The sequence below is a fragment of the Marmota flaviventris genome, chromosome 8, assembly GCF_047511675.1.
Source record: "Marmota flaviventris isolate mMarFla1 chromosome 8, mMarFla1.hap1, whole genome shotgun sequence".
Taxonomy (NCBI): domain Eukaryota; kingdom Metazoa; phylum Chordata; class Mammalia; order Rodentia; family Sciuridae; genus Marmota; species Marmota flaviventris.
The window spans coordinates 42,744,204-42,763,360 of NC_092505.1; the positions used below are offsets into that span (position 1 = coordinate 42,744,204).

The 19,157-nt window shown below is 42.4% G+C and overlaps 1 protein-coding gene across 1 annotated transcript in view; it reads right to left on the reverse strand.

Moving 5' to 3' along the window:
- Dgkg (diacylglycerol kinase gamma) overlaps window positions 1-19,157 on the reverse strand; it is a 162,879-nt gene that overhangs the window by 59,591 nt on the left and 84,131 nt on the right. The gene's annotated exons all lie outside the window — the stretch shown is intronic.

The window sequence follows — 19,157 nt, forward strand, 5'->3', positions numbered from 1 at the left end:
CAACATGCTGTCTTTTCTACTACTAATTCAGAGGGACTTTAGGCAGAGCCCTCTTTGGAGTATGGTGGGGTACAAAGGGAAGCCTTTTGAGACTTAGGGTGTGCAATCAGGACAGAGGAGGGATAGATCCACACTTACACAGCCAAAATATGTGCTGCTTTGTCTGTTCTCTGTTTGGGGGAAGCAGAGAGAAGCAACAGATTTGCAGAAGAGTTGTTTGGTAGCAGTAGCCACCCCCCCCCCCAATTTTATTTGCTTAGACCATGGTGACCATTCATTTAGAGGTAGATGTTGAATTTGCTTCAAAGTAGGAGCTCACCATTTTAAGCTTTAAAAATTTTCGACATTTTCTTTAGAGGTAAGGCAGGGAGGGAGGGAGGGAGGGAGAGAGAGAGAGAGAGAGAGAGCGAGCAATCAATGGGGTCCCCATGTAGCTGGGGCTTTGCAAAGTCAGATGGTGTGCCTGACACTTGGTGGTTTTGATCAGATGGTCTCACCAGGAAGTGTTTCTGAAGGTATTCCATTCCTTCCACCCCAATTGTCACCCCATTATCAGGGTCTGGCTAAGAGAAGGGACACCTGTCCAGTTTACAAGCTGACAGATTTTGCTAAGGAAGGATTAAACAAAATCACATTCCTCCTGGCACTCAGGAGAGAGGAAGCCACCTTGAATGTTGCTAATCCTCTGTCCTCAGATTTGTGGACCAAGGAAAGGAGCATTCTCCAGAGGGTGGAAGGCTCTTATTTCTTTCAGGTTTTCCTTCGGCCATAGCAGATGACTCATCAAAATGACAGACATTTTCTCTGCATTTCTTCAACAGTCTACCCAGAACTTGGAGGTGAGACTGTATTCTTCCATTTGTATGAAGATTTCTAAGATCTTACTGGTTGGGAATTAGCGCTTTTTTTTTTTTTTTTTGTACCAGGGATGGAACCCAGGGCTGCTTTACCACTGATCCACATCCTCAGTCCTTATTTTTTTGAGACAGGGTCTCACTAAGATGCTTAGGACCTTGGGCTAGGGATATAGCTCAGTTGGTAGAGTGCTTGGCTTGCCTGCACAAGGCCCTGAGTTCAATTCCCAGCACCAAAACAAAACAAAACACAAAAAACTTAGGACCTTGCTAAGTTGCTGAGGCTGGCCTTAAACTTGCAATCCTCTTGCCTCAGCCTCCCAAGCCACTGTGATTAGGGGTGTGTACCACCACACCCGCCTGGGAAGTAGACTTTTTGACCATTAGTGTGCATAAAAATACCTGATAAATGAAGAAGGACATAAGAGTAAGTAAGGTGTAGGGAATTAGGCCTCATAAAAAAGTTGGAAGGACTGGGAGTAATTTAGACCAGTGCTTCTCATCTACTGTGCCATGATGTGTGTGCCTGATATACGGCTCTCCTCTGCCTCCAGGGTGGCAGGTAGGGACTGGGGCAGGCTGAGCCCCAGAAAACATTCTCATCTGTATTCTCAATGTCAGGAATAAATATTTTCCATTTTTAAGCATGCTCTGTTGTTAAAAAACACGGGCAAGCATTATTCTGGATTAGGGATTCTCTGAACAGAAATGTGTGAAAATGCAGATTCAGGGTTGGAGCATCTGATCATTTTATAACACTGCTGGTTATAAGGATATGGAGACTCCACCCATAGTTCTCAAATGTTAGTATGCATACAAATCTCCTAGGGAATGTGATTAAAACACTGCTTCCAGGGCTTCAATCTGTGGGGACTATCTGTGGTGTTGTGGGGTGGAGCCCAAGAATATGCATTTTTATGAATGTCCTGGTGATCGTTATGTGTATGGTCAGTGGACAGGACTTTGAGAAACATTGCTGTAGATCCCAGTGCATGAACACCATGGACAAGAACAGAACTCATTAGGCCTAAAGGAGTGGACTTCTCAGGGAGGAGAGAACGAGAGTCAGTTGCCTTTCAACAGTCAATGGTGGAAGAGACCAAGTAACGGGAACAACACAGATCATCATAACACCAAGGTTGAGCATCCCTCTCCGGCAGCAAAAGCATCTCTGTGGCCAGAAGACTTGTACTGTGATTCCATTTTCAAGTACCACTGCTGGTCTGAATCATGGCTTTTGAAAGTTATTGCCAGGAGATTTAGAGTTTTAATAAAAATTTCCGGAAGCCACAGCTATTTTTTTTTTCTCACACATGGTTCTCCTGATGATCTAATAAAGTGAAGAAGTCATGGGTAGGTCAGTATTGAAGAAGGACAGAGGGAATCAACTGCACTACTCAGCCACTGTGCTACCTCTGGAAAGTTGTTTGATCTCTTTAAACCTCAGTTTTCTCATCTGTGAAATGGAGAAAATAAGATCTGCTTCAAAGGATAGTTGAGAAGATTAAATAATAGCAAAGTGCCGCACATAATACTTATTGCTTACCAAGAACGTTAGCTACTTACTATTAGCAAGTATTAGTTCAGTTCTTTTGAGTTGACATATTTGTATAAAAGAGCAAAAATGATAGATCTTATTTTGTAGCTATAGATATAATATAGTCATAATTTTGTAAGCAAGAAAAACATGTAATTATATTTGTTAGATCAAGTGTCTTGACTTTTGGCTAAAATGTATGTTCCCCCTCGTGACTAATTTAATAGGATTTTTTTTCAGAATCATAGACCACACTCAAATTCTTGGTTCATTATCTTGACTAGTCACATGATTAGCCAAAGATATGATGTGATTGCAAATATGCTTCTGAGAAAGTGCAGGTTTGATGTGAGACAAAATATTTATAATTCAACAAACATTCATTGAGCCAGAGACCAGGAAAGAGTGTACTAGATGTTATCCACAACAAATGCAGCATTCCACAAAACAGGCATCTGAAAGGACAGATAAGGAAGCAGATCATTTTGTGATGCACTGAGTACTATGCACTGGGGTATAACAGAGGAGGGATATACCCCAGTGCATAGACCAAATCTTAGACGGGTCAGGGGAAGTTGCAGCAAGCATCCTATGCGGGATGCCAAGTAGAGGTCAGTAGGATGTGCAAGGAAAGCAGAGAAGGTGCAGGACAAGCATTCCAGGAAGAGGAAGAAGCCCAGGTGTTTGTTTTCCATTACTATTAACAAAATACCCGACACTGGGTAACTTGTAAAGAAAGGTTTATTTAGCTCATAGTTCCAAGAGCATGGTGCTGGCTTGACTTCTGCAACAATCATGGTGGGAAAGCAAAAAGGGGAAGTGGGTGTGTGTGGAAGGAACACGTGTTTGAGAGGAAGCAAGAATAAATCAAGGAAAAAGAAAGAACAAATTAAGGAAGCTGAATTTGCCTTACAACAACCCACTCTCAAGGGAACTACATTAATTTTTTTCATGAAAATGGATCCCTTATAATCCAAATACCTCTTAAAGGCCACCCCCACCCCCGCCTCTCAACATCATTAACATGGGGAACCAAGGCTCAACATGAGTTTTGTGGGGACAAACCACATTTAAACCATAGCACCAGGCAATGAATTAGAACTCAAGGTGGGGCTTGGCCAGGTTTGGTTGGAGAGGCAGACTGGGGCAAGATTGTGAAGACAGAGATGCTGCTCTTAGGTGTCTGGGTTTGATCTTAAAGTCCATAGGGAGTCATGGACCAACCTTAGGTCAAAATGGGGGTGGTGGAGGTAGTAGTGACTTGATTAGATTTGTGGTTTTTATATTTTTTGGTACTGAGGATTGAACTTAGGGGCACTTTACCACTGAGTTACATCCCCAGTCCTTCTAATTTTTTTTATTTTGAGACAGGGTCTCTTGATGTTGCCCAGGCTGGCCTTGAATTTGCAATCCTCCTGTCTCAGCTTCCCAGGTTGCTGGGATTATAGGCATACATTAATGTGTCTGGCATATTTGTATTTTTTAAAGATTATTCTGTGCAGCTGTGGAGAATGGACTGGAAGGAGTGAAACAGAGACTGGAGACTAGTTTGAATGTGATATAAGAATCCAGGAGAGAATTGGGAAGGGCCTATATAAAGATAAAAGGTGTTGGGGGAGATTCATAAGCTAAAATTTTGGAGGTAGAATTGACAGAGCTGGTTAAATTGTGAAAAGTGAGTGAGAAAAGGTTAGTCAAAGAGACACCTAAAGTTTTGTCTCAAATACCATGATAGATGACAGATACCGTTTCCTGACAGAGAGGCACTGGAGATCAATTCTCCGGGCGTGGTTGTCTTTGTAAGTGAAGGATAGAACTGTTTTGGCTTTGGCCCATCCATCCATCCATCCATCCGTCCGTCCATCCATCCATCCATCCATCCACCCACCCATCCATTCATCTGTTTGTCCATCCATCCAACCACTGAGCATTTATTGATAATAATTCTGGGTCTGTGTAAGACCCGTAGGTAAGTGACGAGTAAGACAGGCAGGATTTCTGGCCTCACAGAGCTTACATGCTTTTAACAGCTTCACCAAGACTCTAACATTTGACCCCTGACCCACAGGAGACTATGTGTTCAAAATCTAAGAGCTTCTATTGTGATTTTCTTTGTTTTCCAGACAGGTTTTTCTAAGTGGTTCAGGCTGGCCCTGAACTTGTGATTCTCCTGCCCCAACCTCCTAAGTACCTGGGACTACAGATGTGCACCACCAGGCTTGTCTCTATTTGTCCCCTTTTAACACAGGCACTTTTTGGTTAAAAGTGAATGCATTCTTGTCTCATGACATTTTTTTTTTTAAGATTTTTAGTTGTAGATGGACACAATATCTTTATTTTCATGTGGTGCTGAGGCTCAAACCCAGTGCCTCACACATGCTAGTTAAGCGTTCTACCACTGAGCCACAACCCCAGCCCTGGCTTTTTTTTTTTTTAAACTGGGGATTATTTAATCACTGAGTCACATCCCCAGCCATTTTTAAATATTTTATTTAGCGACAGGGTCTCCCTGAGTTTATTAGGGCCTTGCTAAGTTGCTGAGGCTGGCTTTGAAATCTCCATCCTTCTGTCTCAGTCTCCTGAGCTACTAAAATTATAGGCATGTGCCACCATGCCTACCATTGGGCCCTTTGGTTTTTGTACTTTGTTAAAAAATTTTCATGTCTTACCACATTTATTTCTCAGAAGAACCCTGGGAGGTAGATACTCTTGCTACCGATAAATTCAGTATTGGATCCTCCTCTGCCTCATTCCTTTCCTCCTTTTCCTCTCCCACCAGCAGCATGGCACTGCCACCATCACCTTTCCAAAGCCTTTGGTAAGAGCCTGGAGGCAGGGGATATCTTACAGTTTGAAGCAGGAGACACATCTCCTGCTTCCCTGCCAGCCAGACAGCCTGAGCCTCAGATGTTCTGTCTTTTTTGAAGATGATTCCCCAGCCACTTTCCTGCCGTCATTGAAGACTGCTCCCAAACGTGGCCTTGGGCTTCTGTCTATTTCATCTTTCATTGAACGAGAAATGGCATTTGGAAGCTGCAAGGCCAGAGTTTAGGCCTGACTTTGTCACTTCCTGATTGGGTTAATTATTTAAGTTCTTTGACTCTTCATTTCTTCTTCTACAAAGTAGGGACACTATTTTCCACACATCTAAGTTGTGAAGGTTGCAAAGCTCCAAAGAGGTGTGCAAGGCCTGGGAAGTGCCCCATGACGCTCCTCCCTTGTTGCTAGGAGTCCCAGTCTCTGGAGGACTCATTCCCCTAGGCCGCAGGAACAGTGTGGGGGTCTATCCCAGGTGGCCAATATTTTCTGAAGAAAATAAAACTAACAATGTTTAAATGGCTGCTGGAATGCGTCCTCCACATCTCTCTTCCTGAGTTTACTTTGGCCACTCTTTCTTTCCCTCTCATAATCACCTTTCAGCTGGAGGTGACTAATCCTGAACCAGTTGTCCTGAGGTTGATTCCCAGATCCACAAGACTGCTAGGTGCCCGGTCAGGCTCCAGTCTACCCAGGTGAACTCATTCTTGAGGCAGAAGATCCTCTTCTGGGCTTGAAGGGGCTCTCAGCCATGTAGAGGGATGAGAAATAACAGTAGTGACACCATAGATTGACTCTGTTCCTCGGTTGTCTTAATTTCCCCGTGGTTTATAAGAAAATAACATCAATTACACACTAGTTAGTTGAATCTTTTCATTTGACAGATGAGGGGAAAAAATGAGACTAATTAAAAGTGTTCTTTTATGTTTGTCAGCCATTTCAGGCTGGAATCAGTCATCATCGTGACAGCTATGAATAGCCTGGTTTCAAGGGTGCCCGTAAGTGAAACCAAGCTAGCTGCTGGGCATCTGTACCAGCAGAGGCAATGCATTTAGCTCTCCCCACCAACACGAACTCCTAGTGGCCCTTTTCTGAGAATCAAGGAAGTTTTAAAGGCAATGGACTTTTGAAGTTGTCAGAAGTCAAAACATGAAAACATTTCTTTGGGCTCAGAAGTTTACACAGAGAACACTATAGTTATTTCTAGAAATAGAATCCCTTGAAGTGAAGGTGTTCCTTTTTGTGGTTTGGGCTTTGATAATCAGGTTCCCTGAGTAGCTCATGACTCAAATAGTTAGTTGGGCCCTCGATGTCAGTCAGTGTCAGGTTGGGAGACCTGCAGGGACACATGCTGCCCATGGGACGGTGGTGTGTGTAGGGGGCAGAACCAGGTGGTAGAGGCTATGCTGGACTGGCAGGCAGGAGGCTGCCTTCCAGCCTCTGTTCTCATACACACCATCATGCGACACCACTAGAGTCACTTGTGATTTCTAGGCCTCAGTTTCATTAACTTTTCTAATTTCTAAGGTTTCTCTAAGTTCATTAAGCAGTCTAAGGTAACACCACACAGGACAGGGTGGGAGGACCCAGGGGCTGCACAATGGTCACCCTGTGGCACAAGAATGACCAGAGCTGCCATTTTTAAAAGAGAATCCAGAAATGTGTATTTTTTAATGTAAAATCTCTGGAATATTAGTGCTGGAAACTAATTCAAATTTTTAAGAGAACATTGTATAGGACAAACCCTACACATCTGGGAAAACTATACCTAGCTAACAGGCCCCTTCTATACATTAATTATAAATTTTCATAAGGTTCAGATCAATGAAAAAGCAAAACAAATGACCTCACATAATATCCTTTTGGGTTTGCTGGGTTTGGTGGTGTTATTGCTACTACCATTGAAGAAACTAAACTAGGATCAGATTTTTAAGGTAAATCCTAATCCAGCAAATTAAGCAGGCATCGCAGAAACACCAAAAGGGCAACTGCAACTACAGTTGAATTATATATAACTGAATGATAAATGTTAGTGATAATATTGAGAGCATTTTACCTGCCCGATCCTATGTTATTTGAATCCCAAATGACTTTGGAAGTTTAGTAATTGTTTTCACCCAAGTTTACATCAAGAGTTAAAACAAATCAAAACAAGGCAGGTGGACTCTAAGGCCAGGAAGGGGCCTGTGACTGTCACCTCACAGGTGCTGCAGAGGCCATCTGTATCACCCGCACACTCAGCTGCCCCGGGCCATCAGAGGGCTTATCACCACCTCTAATCCACCCTGCAGGCTATCCTCTGTCCTCACTGCTCATCATTATGGGCCCTTGGTGACCCTCAGGCACGGAGCTGCGGATAGAATAATCTTTCCCAAGGCGCAGCAGTGGCCCCTTGGGTTCAAGGGAAAGTGAAAACCCAGCAATCAGGAAGGCGGCTTTATAAATAGCTGTTCTTATACTCTGAATCGGACTCTTGTGCCTGCTGCTCCTGCCAACAGATTTGTGTTGGCTCAGTGTATTTCAGCTTCAAGGAGCAAGGTATTCTCTGGCTTTGTTCCATACATGAGACAAGACGGGTGTTCATGGCACTCAGGAAAATCTAGGCTGATGAATGATGACCAGAGATCAGGAGGGAGTGGGCAAAAACACAGAGAGCAAGAAAGCGGGGAGAGCTCAAGAAAGGACCTAAGAGGGGAAAAAAGGGCTGATACTGGAGGGAGAAACTTGCTCAGGATGTAATTTATTGTTTAAGTATGAAATCCTCTTAATCTATGAAGACACTTAAGTCATTTGCATATGTGAAAAATTACCTGTAAAATCACAGATGACAGATTGTTTGCATTTTAAGTGCTCTTGGGATTCAGGGATTCCCAGCCAAGGGATCACAGGTTCCAAGGAGTCTTTTAAAATATAAATAAAATCTGTGAGTTGTTGTCAACATGTCTTCACATAGAATAGAAATAACTTTGTTATTTGTTATTAAATAACAATAATAATAATTACTATTACTTAATAAAGGTGACATAGGCTAATGTCACCTTTTTTATATAATTAAATCAATTACATTGCTTGGTAGCCAGAGATACTGATTGAATAGTAAATAGATTTTGAATAATAAAAATGGGAAAACTAGCGGGGCTGGGGCTGGGGCTCAGTGGTAGCACACTTGCCTGGCATGTGTGAGGCACTGGGTTCGATTCTCAGCCCTGTGTATAAATAAATAAAGGTCTATTAACAACTAAAAAAATTGTTTTAAATAATGGGAAAACTACTACTAAAAACAGCTTTATGAGTGACAAAAATCTTACTCAATATGGCCTCCAGGGTGGGGAGTGGTGGGCGATGAACAGAAATACTTGATAGTACAGAACTACTCTCCACCAGGACTGGATGGTGGTTCTCTTCTAAGTCATGGCATCCTCATGGTAACTGTTAGGAACTGAGATCACTCCTTGATGGTGCAGCTAGGAGGTAGAGAGCTGGAAAAAAAATGCCAGCTCCTGACTTCCAGTCCTAATCCTTTGTCCCTTCAACCTCCTCCATGCCCAGCTTCCACTACTATGCCCTAGAGGCATCTGGCAGAAACTGGACAATCAACCCAGAAGATCGTGACTCAAAGCTGTGGGCTGGGTTTGCTCACATTTAATACCCAGATTCCATGCATGGCCACAGATCCCAATTCAGGGTTGGAGGCTCTCTGATTGCTTGGAATTCTATGACACTCATCAGAGAGTCTGTTGTCTTGGCCTCCCAATTGGTCTTTCAAGTCTATCTACACTTGGCCCAAAGTAAACAAAGGGCCAAACCTACAAGCCTCTTGCCTACAGCATTTTCTCCCATCTTTCAGGGAAAGTCCAGGCATCAAAGAATGAATGACCTCAGAGCCGTGACTCTCTTTTCCATGCAAGTTTGTTTCTGTGGAGTATGGACACATTTACCCACACAGGCTCCTTTGATAGGCTCTCCCAAATTCTGTCTGGCACCTGACAATACCTCCTCCTAAGGGCAGGACTCCAAGCATGATGAAGCCTGCCAAAGTCTGAAATTGGATCCTCCCCCAAAGCAGCACATGAAGACATGCGTGTGCACGTGTGGGCACATGCAGAGCCACATGGGAAGGCTTCTCTGAGACTCATGATCTGAGATTACCCAACATGCTCACAGACACTGCTTCTCTGTGGACATAGACCCTGCAGCCTGACCAGAGAATTGCCATGATGGTATGAATGCCACCACTTTGGGGGTCTTGGGAGGGACCTCTGGGAGGCAGGCAAGGTGGGCAACACTTTGTCAGGAGAGAAAAGAATCTCTGGAGAGTCTGAGTCTCTAGGGTGTTTTCCTAGTGAGTATCTGTCCTTGCCAGGAAAAAGTAGCTCCCTTCCCCCATCCAAAAGGAAAAAAGACAAAAAATTCAGAGTTTGGCTCTTTCTTGGTAATCCCTCCTCCTTTTTAAGAGTTATTCATGGAAAGAAAATCCCCTTTAGGCCAGTTTGGCTGGAGCATTTATCAGTGAGAAAAGTCAAATACTGGGACAAAAAGAAATCCCTGCCTGGAAGGGGAGGGGGAGGGCAGAGAGGAATGTCTGCAGTATTGCTCAGTCCAGGACCTGAAGGCATATGGGGACAGTTAAGACACAGGTAGGTGAGGACAACTTATTGGAACATAAGCCCCAAAGGCCTGAGAAAGTGGCTTTTTGCTAGAACTGAGCCTCTTGCAGAGGAAGGCCGCTTTCTGTGTCCTGGCCAACCAAGGCCAGGACACAGAAATTTCAAGGGGAACTGCCTGCCGGGGGCAGATGCAAAGTCAGGAAGCAGGTCCATACTGCTGAGATTGCCAGGTGGACCCCAAGCAGGACCTACAGAGCTCTACCTTGGCTCTCTGCATCTCTTTTTCTCCAACTCAACCTGGCCTTCAGCTGTCAGGATGAATCTCTGACCCCAGTCTCACATGTTGACTGCATGCCGGAATTACGTTAGCTGCCTTACACACCCAAGGGTCCCCCTTGTCTGATCCTGACAGCTACCTTCTGCAGGAGGTACTGCTAGGGCTATTTGTAGATGTGACAGAGACAGATGCACAGCTAGATGGGGAATGATATTATGGAGTCAGAGGACAGAGGCTGAATGTGCCTGATCCCCTCTCTCCCACAACCAGAGTCTTTCTGAACATGAGGCAGTGCCCAACTTATGATAGGTCAGGTTACAAAAGTTCCTTGGTTAAGCCAGTTGTTTGTCACTCTGAGCACATTTCCCCATAGAAACAATATTATGTTGAGGTTAGGTTCCCACACTTGCCCACAAAAGCCAATTAACCCCTTCAGTACCTGAAGTACAATGTCTAGTTTTGGAGGCAAGTTGGAGGAGCTAAAGGAGCTCTGGTTAGAAGACAGAAAGGCCTGGGTTCAAGCTGTAGTTCATTCATTTACTTCCTCTATGGGCTTGGGTAAGTCATTTATCTCTGTCTCTTAGTTTCTTCATGGTTCATTTGGGATAATATCACCTTCCTTGCTGGGGTTATTGGGAATATTGAGTGCGTATATATCATACATGATATACACTCGCATAAAGCCAAAATAGAATTCCTTGTATGAAATTGGCTTTGTGGCCTCATGAATCCTGTGTTCCTTGAAATACAAGCAGCATATCTTTCCTGCTTAATTTGGATTGGTGATCTTTGCTTTTCACCACTTGAGGTCCCTGGTGGTGACCCTGAAGTCTGGGCTGGGATATTGCTAGGATAGGGCTGGAGATGCCAGAGGGAAAGTGAGAAACAGAGGGAACAGGAAGGGTAGTAGAGGGCACACACTTAGCTAGGTATCATGTTTCTTTCTTTTGCTATCACAAAACTCCAGCACGGTCTGGTGACCTCCCCCTAAGCTTCCTGTGCCTTTCACACCATCGAGGCTTGATGCCTCCTGGTCAGATGAAGTCCAGAGAAAGTCCTTTCTTCGGTTTCCCTTACCTCTCAAGTCATGAAACTACTAGCAAGGCAAGTAAAAAATTCATTAGATGGGGCAGATGCCTGGATAAATAAATACCGACTCCCTTTCCTATCCCACCTCCCTCTTGTGCCAGTTCTAAAAATCTTAAATAGAAAAGCATCAGCCAGAGCCTTGCTCTGCCTGAGAAACTGTAGTATATACTGCCAGCAAAATCTTTTTGATTTTGTCCTTTTGCAAATCTCAGCCATATGCTCTGTGCTTTGCTTCCACTCTGACGTGTGTGACTTCTTACACTTGTGTGTGCGTTCTTAACACCCATTTCAGTGACTGTGATTTATGTGAACTTGTCATCCTCCGTCAGTACCTATCCCTGCTCTGTGGATGTGTGCTCCACCCCACCCTATCATTACCTGCTGTCTCTAAGGTCCAGCTGTCTCCCCTAAGAACGTGACTCATTCAGTTTGCCCCCTCTCTCTGTGCCCTTGGCAAACGTGCCCCAGCTGTAGGTGTGGCCCTGATGTTACTCAGGAGAACTGCTTGGCACCACCTCTGCCGGGCTCCTTATTTCTAGCCTACACCTGCTGCCCCTCCGTGGGCTGTGATTGTAGAGTTTCATTTGAACATTCTCTACTTTATCCCCCTTAAATCTCATTTTAAAGCTCTCCTGTTTGGTCTTCAAGTCTCTGGCCCAAAATATTCCTGTTGGTTTATGTGACAAGCTCCCGATTCCTTGCCAAGGGCCTCTCATTCCAGCATCAAAATCCATGGTCCAGAAGAACAGTTGTTCTCAGATTAGCTACAGAACAGCAATGCATTTCCCCACTGGTGCCTATTTCTTCTAAAATACTTTATTCTGCTTTTAAATGATTTCAGTAGGTTAGAATCTATATTAAAGTCTCTATAACATTGTACAGAATAGAAATAAATTTAATTTAGGCTTTCCCAGGTGTATTTAATGATTACCCACCTCCGTCATATTCCTGTTAATTTTCTCTTGCCATCCTAGGGAATGCACATCAACAATGCGACTTACTATAACACGTGCTGGAAGAAGACAATTTAGGTAACTACCTCCACAGGCTCATCATGAGTTGACTCTCATGATGAGTGTGTTAACTATTCTCTTCTCCTTTTCCAGAAGGTCCAAATCTACCCTCTTTGGGCAGAGCCTCATACATTTGCTTCATTCTCTGCCCCTTCCCCCCCCCCCCAAATAGAATTGGGCATTTACTCTTTTTTTCCATGTTCTATCTATTTCTTAAATCAGACTCTGATTTACGTTCTCTCTGACCTTCTGAGTTCCTTTTCTTTTTGAATCATCTCTTTTATGACATCTAGGAACCCTTTACTGATGCAAATACACTGACCTCTTAAATTTTCCTAAAGCCCATTCGTTTTCAATTTTTGGTAGAGGATTAGTTTATATCTACAACATCAATAATTTGTGACCAAAGTCAAGCAAGAAAAATAAATAATTGGTCTCCACCTCGTCCTTATGTTTTTTAATTCCTGGGATCAACATGGCAACTTGGAAGTCCAAGCATGTTATGGGCCCAGGGATGTGCTGATTTGGCTTACACAGTGATTTTTTTTCAACTGGAATACTGTACATACACACTTGGAGTCCAGATTCTCTTAGGAAATCAGTCCATTAATACTGGATTCCTTATCAACCTGACTACAGTTGATTGGAACTGGCTGATTCCTTTAAGCACTCTCATGTTCTCCAGTTTGCAGGATCCCCCACTGTACCCAAAGTCTCATATCCATCCACTCTCTCATTTACATTAACTTCCAGGCTTCTATTGGTATTTGGATTTATGACCCCTCATATATATATATAATTTTTTTTCCCTCCTGGAAATTTTCTTGGAAGCTGACTCAAAAATGTCTCCCCCCGGGCTGGGGATGTGGCATGTGCGGAGGGGCGCTGGGCTCTCTATCCTTCCCAATTGGACCCTCCTTCCTATCTGGCACTTGGTCCTGAGTCCTAATGTGTGTCTGATTTCAAGGGCTGACTGGCTGCAGCTGGATGAGAGTTGAAGCTGCTGGTGTTTAAGCCCAAATGCACAGAAGCAAAATATCCACCTCTACCTCTTCTGGGAGAAAATATTTTCTGTTGATCTGTGTTTATAAGTTAGGGCACAATCTGGTAAGTAACTGACTATTCCACAATCATGAAACACTTGAGTAATAAACTTGACTTTTAATTACTGGAAAAGCAGGTTCTCTAGTTCTTCAAATCTCTTCTTTTTTACCCCACTGGCCTATTGTTGACTATCTCATCCTCCTCTCCTGCCTACCCATATTCTTATGATCAGTTAGGTGGAGGAAAAGGCAATATATAAAATCTGAACCAAGCCATCAGCTCAGTTTGGAGGGCGTCCTGTTACGTTATCTTCATCCCAACCCTGTGCATATCCACAGAAACCCTGATTATGAGTAGCTTGTCCCTCTCCCCACCCCAGTTCAGGGAGAAAGTGATACAGAAGAGGAAAGAGAGAACCTGACTCATTGGAACGCTCTGTGTTGACAGCTCCAACAAAAGCCAAGATAAACGGGGTGAGATTTTAATTTATCCAGGATCTTCCCGCCACCTCTTACTCTATAGTAACCCAAAGCTGGAGTTTACTGACACACTTTCAGCTCATTGAGTTCAAAGGCAAGGTAGAGTACTTGTCTTGATTGGCACTTTGGAATGCTCTCCAAAAGGGCCCACTTCCAAGATTAAAGGGACTCTCCATTCAATAGAAGAGAAGACGTCTTCTACTAGACAACGAGAAATTTCGATTTAAGTGTAGGTTCAAATAACACGAATATTCGGTGATTACAAAAGTCCCTGACACTTTAGTAATTTGAGGGCATAGAGTACATTCTTGGACTAAGGAGAGTCTTTCTTTCGTTGAAGAGCATTCGAAGATTGGGAAAATGCCTTCTTAGTAAAATGTGAAGTGGTAAGACCCCCTTTCCTGCAACTCCAAAATTTAAACACTTCTACAGTCTTCAAAGTAGAAATCTGATGACCCTCAACAGGGGTATTTATAGAGAGGAAACTTATGCCGATTGAAATCTCAAGTCCTGTCTAAAGCTAAGATTCTATAAATTATTACAGATAAAAGCCACAACACCATGTATTTGGATTAGAGATTTTCAATGGATTCATATATACCCTGCTGCATGTCCCCACAAATTCCTATGGCAACCCCCTCAAAATTTCCAATCCATGTATTTATCTACTCCAATCTAGTAAACATCATGTGAGATAGTTGTGATTTCCATTTTACACAGCAGAACATTAAGAATCAGAGAAATGAGTAACTTCCCAAAGGCACACAGTAAACAAGAAAAAGGGCTGAAACTCAGCTCTTCAGACGCTGGATGCAATGAGCCTTGGGAATCATGTCTACATTTCATGGGGCCTGACATAACAGAGTTATGAAGTGATTTTTTTCCTGGGTTTCTTATTTATTTATTTATTTTTAATTTTGCTAAATAGAGTTACTGAGTTTCCTGGTAATTTTAGTGAAAGGCTGCTTTCAAAATGTCCTTTGGTCAAATAGTAAGTGCATTAAAAATTTCCATAGGAAATGTTGATTTAAATGAAGAATTAAAATTAATCCCTTGACTCACTCTGGAGAACATCTACTATCCCTTCACCTTGTTTTTAAATTTCTTCTTAATAAAATGTGGACAATTATGAACATTTTAAAGGAAACATGTCAGAATGAGATGTGATGCTAATCACATCAGCTCTAAATATAAAGATGGACTATGTTATATCATAAAATACTCATAAACAAAAGGGTAACAATTTTCCAAAGTTCTAATTAATAAAGCCCAATAGAAGGTTAATGATCTTTGACATTCTTTTTGTAACTAAAAACAAGCAAGTAAGCAAGAAACAAACAAAAAGATATGTTAAACTAATTTTCACAGCCACCTGAATTGACTTCCGCATGAAGGAATCTGAATTGTGGTGGAAAGGAAGAGAGAAACTTTGGAATTTTTTCCCCCCCAATATGAATTTCTACTTCCACAACCCGACAGTTTGCTTTAAAGCCCAGGGTTTGTAAGAAAGCTCTGTGGTTGGTTGCCATAGTTTACCCAGCTCCTGGAGGTCAGCAGAGCTGGCTTCCCCCAGCTCTCTCCTGACACCCTACCCTAGGAGTTACCTCTTCCTCTCTTTTTCTCTATTTCCTGGGTCTAGCCTAACATCCTGCACTTTAGTAAGACTGCAGCAAGGCTCAGTATTTAAAGATGTTTCTAAGAGAAGCTCTGGAATCTTTGCTCTGCAAATTTTGACAGGAAGTCATTTTTTCATTGATCCATTCAAAAGACACTGGATGACTGTGTGTCTGCACTGTTCACGTGCCTATGGTTAGGATAAAGTGGGAACTCCTCCAAAGACCACCACCATCTTGCCACAGGAGCTTCATCCCACCTCTCTCCCACCTGCCTTTCCTCCTCACTTGGAATCTCTTACCTTTCCTCTCCTGCCAGGGACCTTCCACACGTTATGTCCTTTGTCCAGGCTGCCTCCCTCCTCCTAGCTTGCCTCTGGTTCCTTCTACCCTCAGTGAAGTCCCATTTCTATCTCCCAAGCTCTCACTCAAAATTTACCTTCTTTTTGAAGTCTAATCTCACTTTCACAGTTAGGTGCTTCAGCAACACAATACCCTCATTGTTCATGTCCTCCCTTTGAAACAAAGATCACCATATTATATTATATTCCTCCTCCCCCAGAGATTGGGGGAGGGCTGATGTTGTGAGTTGAATTGTATCCCTGTGAAAAAAAGATATGCTGAAACCCTAACTCCCCATACCTGTGAATGAGACCTTACTTGGAAATAGAGAGACACATTGGGGGAATGTCCTGTGATGAAGGACACAGAGACTGGAGTGATGCATCTATAAGCCAAGGAATGCCAAGGATTGCTAGCAGCTAGTAGAAGCAAGGGGATAGACATGGAATGCATTCTCTCTTGGATCCTAGGGAAGGAACAGACCTTGCTGACATCTTGCTCTCAGACTTATAACTTCCAGAACTGTGAGAGAATAAATTCCCTGTTGTTAAGTGATCTTTTTGTTACAGCAGCCCTCAGATACTGATACAGTTGTTATAGCTTCTGAACGTGTTCATCATCCCAGCAAGACCCATCCACTGCCGGAAAGAAGCGGTTATGGCAGTCCACTTTTCCTCTCAGCCCTAGCAGGAAGCTAAAACAAAATCATGCTCAATGTATTGTGGCTAAATGAAGAAAGATGCTCAGTCCCACCCTTACAGTTTTAGTTTAGTGGGTCCCAAACAGGGTCAGACTCTTTCTGAGTGAAAGCTTATGAATGTGCTGAAAAGCTAGCAGATTATAAACAGATTATAACAAAACAAGAAGAAAAATCAAAGTGGGGAAAAGTGTCAAAAACCTTGAAGATGAATTCTAAGAGAAAGTTGAATGCAAACATGAAGGCCAGGGCCAGGGTTGGTCAGTGAGGGAGGAATTTGGGGGCAGCATCTTGAAACAAGTAATAGATAATGATTAAATCAAAATTGGGGATGTCACACTAGACAGAAGAATTAAAAACACAAGGGCAGGTGTGAGGGAAGGTGAGAGAACCGATGCAAGTCAAGGAGAAGGTGGGATTGGCATCTGAGGAGGATTTTATGCAAATACAAGGGAGCTTAAATTCTATAAAATGGACACAGTTGCGATGGCAGATTATGTGTAGTCACATCTCAGGGTGACTACCAGGCAGCTCCAGATGGGGTGGGCCTACCCAGGGAGGGTGACATGATTGATTAGAAGTGACTAATCCCAAGGTTGGCATATGGGCATGTGGTCTTGGGGACCACTGGGCAGCTGAGGAGCACAGGAGGAAAGAGGTCTCACAGGAGACCTGCTGAAGAGTGGTGGGTGGAGAGCTCTGGCTGGGAGGGGGCCTAGCGGTGCAACAAGCACACCTCTGGGCTCAAAGAAGATAAAGTTTGTGACCCCAGATGAATGAAATGTTCTGCTTTGGGAAACCCGCGAAAGGATTCTACAACTTCTCTCAGGAATTCATTTCAGCTTTTAATATGTCTCCAGACTAGAAGATTCCTGTTCCCACCCCAAACAATACCTCACCTCTAAAGCACAAGCACATTCCCAAATCCCTGCCCCTCCACATTGTTTCCTGAGCTGAGATGAAGAGTAAGGAAGTGGGTCTGCCATTTACTACCATGAATCCTTTGCTTGAGGTCTGTTCCCAATACATTCTCTATTTTTCCCCAGGAAAAGTGATTTGGGTTTATTTATGGTTTTTATGTAGGTCCTTTCATTGATTCAAGTTATTCTCTAGTCTCTTTCTTGGGTGCTTCTTTGGTCATGAGGCATCAAACTGGGCCCAAAGAGAGGCAGGAAAATGTGATGGGATAAATGGAGGCTGTGGAGTCAGACAGACCTAGATTTGAACAGCAGCTCCTCTATTAACTCATGGGGTTTGGAACAACTTGCATAGCCTCTCTCTGAGCCTCAGTTTTCTCATCTGTAAAATGGATCCTTAATATTGACCTTTTACTTGGAAAGTTGGGCCAACTAAAAATAATATACATGAGATTCTTGAAGGTTCTCAGCAAATGATAACTACTATTGTTAGTATGGGATGCAGTAGGACTGAATTCTAAACACTTTAATAAATACACTCTTATTCACTTGTGTTTAAAAACTACACCACTGCAAAGTTCTGAAGGCAACCCTTGCTAAAGTAAAATAACATAGAAACTGGCCCTCCTGAGATACTGTAAAATTATGCACAGATCCTGAAACAGTGCAAAGAGAATAAGATCTTTTTTATTTATCCTCCACAAAAGTAGAACTGCAGAACATATCAGATAGTTATTTCCAATGCAAAGGGAGTTGAATAATAGCTTTAAAACTCTCATATTGACTGAACAAGTGCGTTGGGAGTTTTTAATTGGAAAAATCTAATAAAACTTCTGCTGCAGATAAATGCACTCCAATCAGCTGCTTTCTATCACTTCCTTTCAAAACTTATAAGCAATGTTGTGTTAATCGTGTTTTGAACCCGTGTATACAGTGTGAGCTCAAGTAAATGAAACAGTGCAATGAAAGTGCTGTAAGAAAATATTTTTTAATGTGGACAGGGTTTATTTCGGGGGGGGGAATGGGTGCAATATGACTAATTTGTCTATAATGAGCCTGAATGACTTTTATGAAAAAAAATTATTTAAAAATGGTACATAAAATTTTATAATAACATATTGTCCTAAATATTTTAGGATATGCATATCAAGGTAACCGCTGAGATCATCAAAAGTCAATATTATGTTTCTGAATGATGGAACTATGAATGATGATTGATTTGTTTTTTTTCTTTAACTTTTTTGAGCTTTTCAATTTTTTTATAATGATGTTTCAATGTACTATGTAATAATACTATGTGATGTATTATTAAATCGTTATAATGACAAATATATTGATATTTTTTTGAAAAAACTTGAAATCAAGATGTGTGAAAAGGAAAAAAATGCCATATGTTTCTACATTGATTACTCTATTACTCTATGACCATCATAGAGAATCATTAAATCTCAGTTTTAAGAGTGCCTGAGTCATCAAATGTGACTATTATCTGATGCAGACTCTTTCTTTGTAATTATAAGAATGTTAATAACCATAATAATAGGCACCATTGATATGCCAGACTCTATAATAAGCCCTTAAATGCATTCTTTCATTGGATCCCCAGAATAAACCCACGAGGTAAGGTACTTGTGGTAAGAAGAACAATGCCCTAAAGATGCATGTTCTAGTTCCTAGAAACTGTGAATATGTTATGTTTTATGGCAAAGGGGAAAGAAGGGTGCAGATAAAATTTAAATTGTGAGGGCTGGGGTTGTGGCTCAAGGGAAGAGCACTCGCCTAGCATGTGTGAGGCACTGGGTTCAATCCTCAGCACCACATAATAAAATAAAGGTGTCCACCTACAACTAAAAAAATATAAAAATAAATGT